The sequence below is a fragment of the Zea mays genome, chromosome 1 (assembly GCF_902167145.1).
Source record: "Zea mays cultivar B73 chromosome 1, Zm-B73-REFERENCE-NAM-5.0, whole genome shotgun sequence".
In the NCBI taxonomy this organism is placed as follows: Eukaryota; Viridiplantae; Streptophyta; class Magnoliopsida; order Poales; family Poaceae; genus Zea; species Zea mays.
Window position 1 is genome coordinate 49,213,281 of NC_050096.1, and position 8,654 is coordinate 49,221,934.

General features: G+C 41.9%; 1 long non-coding RNA gene across 1 annotated transcript; it reads left to right on the plus strand.

Annotated features, from left to right (window-relative positions):
• The first annotated feature begins 380 nt into the window (after window positions 1-380).
• On the plus strand, window positions 381-999 carry LOC109943618 (uncharacterized). The gene is made up of 2 exons (XR_002266662.1): window positions 381-584; window positions 873-999. It is a non-coding gene; the product is annotated as an uncharacterized lncRNA (long non-coding RNA).
• Window positions 1,000-8,654: the final 7,655 nt, after the last annotated feature.

Consider the following 8,654-nt stretch of genomic DNA (forward strand, 5'->3'; position numbering starts at 1 on the left):
TGGTGAGATGGGCTCGCCCGGCACTCCGGCAGTGGCTATCGTGAGTTGTGTTACTGAGAGTCTGACAGATGGGGCACGATCGTTAGCGCCATGCTTACGGCTGGAAATGGGTTGTGCGCGGCTTGGAGGGGACATGGGCCAGCCAGGGAAGAATGGGCCCAGGTCACGTTTTACTCTTTTTCTTTTTATTTCTTGCTCCTTTTTCTTTTCTATTTTTTATTGCCCCTTCAAAATTCAGATTTAAATAGAATTTCAGTTTCTAATCTAATTGTAACATCCAGAATAACAACATGGAGGCAAAGTATATATTTTATAGACTTATATATTTATTTTAAGTATTTTTGTTTCCTTTGCCTCCTCCTTTTCTATTTTATTTTCTATTCTCCTTTGCCTGCAGCACGCCCTATCGCTTCATCCTGCAAGCGACGCACGCCACCAACACCTCCCCTGTGGCGATCAGAGCCGCGCGCTAGATCCAACACCCTCCCCGAAATCGCGGCGGATTCCGGCGCCAGCGGCCCTGCTCCAGATCTGCATTCCGCGCAGGGGCTTCTCCTGACCACCTCGCGCCCTCGTCTCTCCAAGTAAACACCCGCTTCCCTTCCTCATGAGTCACGAGCCTTGGCTTCCCTTCCTCGCGCAGGGGCTTCCAGTAACAAGTCTAGCATTGTCGAGCGAGGATACCGAGCAAGGATGTGTGCCTGCTATTTAATTCTTGCAGTTGCGATCAAAGCCAAGCCATGCAGCAACAGTGTAGATTTAGGTCCAATGAGCAGATGTTTAGTAGAATAGTCTGTTGTTGAGTGTAGCAAGATCGATGATTCAGTGATAACAAAGTGACTTACCTTCTCCTTCATCTGTGCACATTCAAGGTTTACTCAGAGCATCTGTTGCAACCTCTAATGGAGACAATTACTGCATTATTTCTGCAAAGCAGTTGTTTGGGAACTACTGAATCGTTGCATGCTATCCAGCTAGGATACGAGATCCGTTTGGCCACCGTCCATGAGAAGATGATGGAAATGTGGAAAAGCAATCATTGTGAAAACCATCTCTAAATTGTGAAAACCGAGTCTCGTATTGATGTTTGCTGTCAGTTCCGGGACTGATATATATGCTTATTATGTGTATTTTGAGACAGATGGATGTAAATAGTTTTTTGGTAGACTTGTGTTCTGCAATGGGTGGCCATGTATGTGTGAGCCCATGGATTATACTAATTCAATAAGCTAGTGGTGGTGCTTGCATGTTTGTGGGGGCCCTTGGATTGCTAATGTAATATTGCTATGGATTTTGAAAGGATCGGGGCAGGGTTGGGTTGCAAAGGCTTTAAAATCAGTTTGGATTGAGCTGCACCAAATTAGTTTGGATTCAAGTAGGGCTGGATCTACTCCTTAGTATTCTAGGATTGAAGTGGGGTTAGGATCGGATTATGACCCATTCCCAATCCTAGTTGTGCGCGGCTTGGAGGGGACATGGGCCAGCCAGGGAAGAATGGGCCCAGGTCACGTTTTACTCTTTTTCTTTTTATTTCTTGCTCCTTTTTCTTTTCTATTTTTTATTGCCCCTTCAAAATTCAGATTTAAATAGAATTTCAGTTTCTAATCTAATTGTAACATCCAGAATAACAACATGGAGGCAAAGTATATATTTTATAGACTTATATATTTATTTTAAGTATTTTTGTTTCCTTTGCCTCCTCCTTTTCTATTTTATTTTCTATTCTCCTTTCTCTTATTCTCAATTTCCAAACTAAATTTAAATTCATGTTTGAACTTTGAATTCACAATTCTCTCTTGAATAATACTTTTGTGCTTTGAAATCTTATTTATTATTTATTCTTATTCCCACTATTTAATTCTAGCAATAGTAGATGACTTTAATATAATTTCCTTCCTCTATTCTTTTTGAAGTTAAAAATTCAGAGGCATGAGAATTCCAAGAAGGTTTAAAAAATCTAAAATTTCTATCATAGATATTCTTATTTCTTTTTTTATTATTTTACTTTTTTATACAAGTTTTGGGATGTTACAGTGCTTCGGACAGTCCGGTGTCCTCGACCAGACAGTCCGCTAGTGGCAACACATTTCTTCGTTTCTTGGACTTTGCTTGATATTCTTTGATCTTCACTTGTGATCTTCATAATGTCTTCTTTTGAGGTTGTGCTTTCCTCAATTCCTTAGTCCAAGTCACTTTTAGCATCCTGTGAACTAAAAACATGAACACTAGCAAAATATTAGTCCACAGGCTATGTTGATCATCAAACACCAAAACCTTTTGAGCCAGATGGCTTGGGGTCCATTTTCCTTACAATGTGGATCAAGCGGATAGGGCGGTAGTCTCCCACTGACTTAGCATCTGGCTTCTTTGGACTGAGCACGATATTCGAAAAGTTGAGTAACTTGAAATCAGCTCCATTCATGGCATGTAGTTGGTTCAAGGCCTCCAACACATCCACTTTGATGATGTCCCAGCACTCCTTGAAGAAAATTCCTATAAAACCGTCTGGCCCTGGGGCCTTATCGCTTGGCATGGAGAAGATGGTTTCCTTCACCTCATCCAGGGAGAACGGCGCTTCCAAAGCCGAGAGATCGTGTCACGGTAAGGCTAGCGCCGACTAGTTGAGGGTGAGCTCTCTAGGTGGGGTTGTCCCTAGATGTGACTTGAAATGATCATAAATAATTTTTTTCTTTGTCATTATGGGTCTCTACCATATTTCCTATGGTGGGCTACAGGTATTGGATAAATTTATTCCTTGCTCTGGAGCTGGCGGTGAGATGAAAGAATTTAGTGTTTGCATCACCTAACCGAATGTGGGTAAGTCGGGTCCGTTGGCAAATCCTCGATATATCAATTACTGCAAGTCCCAAGGAGCCTTGAGCACCTTCAGGAATTCCAATTCTTTCGACATGAGCAATCTATCCTCAGTAGTTTCCAACCAAAGGATTAACTCTTTAGTAATTGCTAGTTGTAGTTCCGTGTCTCCAACTTTGGTTCTGCGCCACGCCTTGATGTCTTTTGCAGTGCGTGCTAGCTTGATATGGAGGCGTTTCAAGGGTGCGTAGGAGGAGCATAAAGGTTTGGACCATGCATCTTGAATAGCCTCTCTAAATCCCTCCATCTTTACCCAGAAGTTTTCGAAGCGGAAGGAGGGCTTGGATGTTCTCGTCAGCTCTCCTTATAGGAGAAGCGTAGTGTGATTAGACATGAGGGAGGGGAGGGAGTGCAGGTAGCAATTAGGGAAGAGCATCTCCCATTCAGATGCGCAGAAGAATCTATCAATCCTTGTTAAAGTTGGAGTAGCTTGACCATTGCTCCAAGTGAAACAGCGGCCATTGAGGCGGATTTCTTTGAGCAACAGGTTGTCCAATGCTGATTTGAACGAAACCATGAGATGCCGGTTTAAGTTTCTATTGTTTTTATCTGAGACCTAATAGATGAGGTTGAAATCCCCAAGCACAAGCCATTTGTCCCATCTCTGTGACGCTAGGTTTTTGAGCTCCTGGAGGAAAATGTGCTTCTCAGTCACCTCCAACATTGCCTGACATTACAAGGAACATCCTTGGTGTTTAAGCAAACAACAACAAGCCCCCAAATAATTTTGGCAATAGCACAACCGAAGAAAAGATGGTCAATAGATTCTATATGATTGCAGAAACAACAAGAGTTATCACCTTTCCAAATCCTCTTTGACATGTTTTCTTTAGAAAGAAGAACCTCGTTTTCAAGAAACCACATGAACATTTTGATTTTGGGAGGGATTTTCCCTCTCTAGATGTGTTTCATACTTGTACCATACACATGGTTACTCATATGAAGATAAAGGGATTTAATTGAGAATATCTTATGATTTTTTCCATTTCCATCTGATAATATCCGGCATAGTCAAATAATCAAACTCGCTGCTCATTTTACAAATATTTTCCCACTTTAACAACTGCTCACCTTGTAACATCTCCTAAATGACAAAAGATAGTTACACTCTTTACTTTGAGTACCATAATCTCTTTATATTTACAAATGACATAAAGGTCAGGAGTTGTGTCACACAAAGGCTGATTATTAACCCAACAATCCTCCTAGAATCTAGTCTTATCTACATATTTGAAAGCCACCTGCCTCCCTCTCATATAAAACTATTTGATTTTTACAAGATCGTGCCACACAGGAGAATCTCCTACATTATGAGAGACATAATGAATATTCTTCTCATGGAGATATTTTTTCATTACAATCTCCTGCCACAGGCCTTTTTCATTCTCCAGGTTCCACCACCATTTACATAAAAGGTTGATGTTCAACATTTGGAGGTCTTTTATGCCAAGACCTCAATTTTTTCTAAACAAGCTCTCTTCCAACTTATCAAATGCTATTTTCTTTTATCCACACCCCCTTGCCAAAAGAATTTCCTCCTTTTTTCATCAAGCTTCTTAATAGTAGTTTTAAGAAGAAGATACATATACATATGGTAGATTGGCGCACTGAATAAGCATGCGTTAATGAACGTGGTTCTGCCAGCAATAGATAAGATACTACCCTTCCATGCAAGCAACCTTTTTTCAATATTTTCCTCCCATATAATCCAATCAACTACATGAAGCTTACTAGGACTAACTGGAACAACAAGGTATCTCATAGGGAAGTTACTGATTTGGCAATCAAAGAGAACAACATAATTTACAGCAGTGTCTTCTTTGCCATTAATCACAAAAATCTCACTTTTTGTGAAGTTAATTTTCAGGCCTAACATAAGCTCATAAAGATAAAGCATCAGCTTAAGATGTCTGGCTTTCTCCAGGTTGTCCTTGATGCACACAATGGTATCATCGGCTAAAATAGCCACACTAGAGGGGATTATGTGATCACACAGACTAGTATTCAAATCATTCTCCTGAGCTTTATGAATCATTCTAGCTAGGCAATCTGCTACGAAGTTAAAGAGGATAGGAGACAGGGGTCACCTTGTCTGACCCCCTTATAGCTTCTGATATATTTGCCCAAATGGTTATTAACTTTTACTCTAACAATCCCTCCTTCAATCACACTGTTCATCCAATTAATCCATTTGGCACAAAACCCTCTTTTATAAAGTTAGTAGAATAGAAATTCCCAGCAAACTTTGTCATAAGCTTTTTCAGTATCAAGCTTAAGAATGATCCCAACCTCTTTTTGTTTTTTGTCTCATGCAAGATTTCATGAAGGGTCATCACCCCGCACATGATACTTCTCCCTTTCATAAAGGCAGTCTGTTGTTTGTTAATGAACTTTTGAGCAACAGTTTCAATCCGCATCGTCAAAGTCTTGGTAATCCATTTATATAAACAATTCAGAAAGCAAATGAGCCTATATTGTTGTATCTTTGAAGCTTCATTGACCTTAGGGAGGAGGGAAATGGTACCATAATTAATTTTGGTTACATTGATCTTTTCACTGTGAAACTCTTCGAAAACTTTAATGATATCTTTCCGTATAATGTCCCAACAACTTTGATAAAATTCGGAAAGAATATTGTCAGGCCTAGCAGCTTTATTTTTTCCATTTGGAACAAAGCTTTTTTTGATTTCTTCCTCAGAGAAAGGTCTACAAAGATTATTGTAATAAAAATGGAACCCAGGCCATTTGGCTAAAGGGATTTTGGTGTTTGATGATCAACATAACATGTGGACTAATGTGTTTGCTACTGTCTATGTTTGTAGTTCACAGGATACAGAAGTAACTTGGACTATGGCATTGAGGAATCAACACCTCGAAAGAAGACATTATGAAGACCCTAAGTGAAGATCAACAAGTATCAAGCAAAGTCCAAGAAATGAAGAAAAGTGTTGCCACTGGCAGACCGTCCGGCTGAAAGCACTGGACTGTCCGGTGCCACACCGTCAGACTATCCGGTGCACCAGGGAACAGTAGCCCAATGACTAGTTTCTGGTGGCACTGTGGAGGAGAGCCTGGACTATCAAGTGTGACACCAGACTGTCCGGTGCAAAGCTGACAGCGCCAACGGTCACCTGACAGATCTAACGGCTAGTTGCGCACTAGACAGGACACTTGGCTCTCTGGTGCCTACCACTGGACTGTCCGGAGTGCCGCAGAGAGCTGCAACTTTCCTCCAATGGCTATATTTGAGTTGGGGCCTATATATACTTCACCCAACCGGCCATTTGAAGGTGTGGGAGCCTAAGCAACATACCAAGGCATATTGTAGACATTTCCAAGTGCTCAAACACCCAAGTGCTTAATAGAATCACTCGGTGATTAGCATAGGTACTTTGCGAAGTGCTTAGGTTAGTTAGACCGCATTAGCACTTGCTCTAGGTGAATCCTAGTTAGTTGAGTGAGTTTAGAAAAACCACACAACCCCTCGACTCTTGTGCGAGCCGTTGTAATTGTACCGAGTGGAGCAAGAGTCTTGCGAGACCGTGACATCCGCGTTTGTGTCACGGCTGCCACCGTGTACCAGAGGGAATGAGGCCCATGTTTCGGCCGGAAGCTCGATAGTGGAGACGGCGGGGAGCGTCCGAGAGGATCCGGAAGCGGAGCACCACTTGCATGTGGAGAAGCCCTACGGCTCTCTATAGAGTTACTCGACCGAGGTGCTTGGCCCTCGCGTAGGCTTCCCTTTGCGTAGGGGCATCAACGAGGATTAGTCGAGACCTTGCGTGGTTCTGGATACCTTGGTAAAAATATGTAGCATCCCAAGAATTCAAATCTTGAAATTTTCTCAAACTCGCTCTAAATTCAAAATGAATTTTAAATTTCATTTCAAAATGTTTGTTTGCGAGTTGATATCAGCAAATAAAATATAGTGGTCTATATTATCTCCAGAATCCTCCTCAAAATGTCCTACAAATATTTCCCTAGTGATCCCCTTCAAGTTCTTTCTAGAAATACTGCCCAAATATTCCACCCATAATCCTCCAAATATTTTCCTCATGAGAAATACCTTCGGAATCATTTTAAAGTCCCTACAAATATTTTCTCCATAATTTTCTCAGGCTCATACGTATACGTACGCCTCTGGTGTCATACACTGAGCTCTACAAGCTAATTTCACTTATACATGACTAATACATGTTTATCTCCCACTAATCCTCGTCTCCTCCCCCTAATCACCCCCACCGAGCCTATAAATAGAGGGGAAAGGGCCTCCTCTCAAGCCACCCAAGCCATTTCATGGCAACTCTCCCCCCACCCACACACGCCCAATCCACCTCCCACACAAGCGCACACTAGCACAAGGATCGTTCGGTCGTTCTTCGAACGTTCGTCCACCTGTTCTTAGTTTGTTCGTTCGTTCATCCGATCGTTCGATCGTTCGTCCGATTGTTCATGGTTCGTTTGTCCGATCGATCGACCGTTCGTCCGTTCGTTCGTCCAAATAATCTTTGTTCATTCATTATGCTGCCAAAATTCCGATCGATCGTTCGTCCGTTCGTTCATAGTTCCTATTCATCGTTCGTTCATAGTCCCTATTCATCATTCGTCTCTTCGTTCGCCCAAATAATCTTTGTTCAGCCGTTATGCTGCCGAAATTCCGATCGTTCGTTCGTCCGATCATTCGATCGTTCGTCCGTTCGTTCATAGTTCCTATTCATTGTTCACCGTTCGTTCATAGTTCCTATTCATCGTTCATCGTTCGTTCATAGTTCCTATTCATCGTTCATCGTTCGTTCATAGTCCCTATTCATCGTTTGTTCATTCGTTCGTCCAAATAATCTTTGTTCAGCCGTTATGCTGCCGAAATTCCGATCGTTCGTTCGTCCGATCATTCGATCGTTCGTCCGTTCGTTCATAGTCACTATTCATCGTTCGTTCATACAAACTATTCACCATTACTATTCATCGATGATATTTATTATTACTATTCATCGGTCATCCGATCACCCCAAATTTCAACTACTCATCCATCATGTTGTCCAGTTCACCTAAGACCTGCCAGACCAACATTTCAGTCATACGAACTCCAGTTACTGTGATTTTCCTTCCAGTAAGAACTTTCCATCTGGTCACCCATCCTAGGTTTCTCCAAGTTGATCACTCTTAACTTTGAGATTCTTTCGAACCAGGCTTCCAAACTCATATTCCAATAATTCTTATTTTTGAAATTTTATCAAATTATTCCCTATCCAACGATGTCATCCCTTAAGCATGGTTCATATTCCAGAAAACTCCAAAAATACTCTTGTCTCATATTCTGCCTATAATTTCCTTGTTCAGACTAAGTCAGACGATTCATTCGTCACTATTCTCACCAACAGTGAATTCTACTGTACTACACCACATACACCCAGCTATAAATACACCGAGCTACCCTCTCCCTCTCCACACACTCAACACCCTCAGCCAAGGAAAACACCCCCACCCACTCGGTTACCCCGCTCTGCCGGCTACGAGCATAGTGTCGCTTCGCCTCCAATCCACCCTCCTGGTAAGTACCTCCACTCCGCTACCAGTAATATCTCAACACCACATGACACATATTCTACTTAAGACTCTACACATTCATATATCACCATTCTGACCACTATACTAAATATTTGTTGGTATACTTGCTGGTTTGTATGTTTGCTTGTTCATGTTGCATAGTTATCGGAGCGTTCGTGTCGTCTCGTGAAGGCCAGATCAGCAAGTCTACGCCAGGCGGTGGAGCCAGAAGC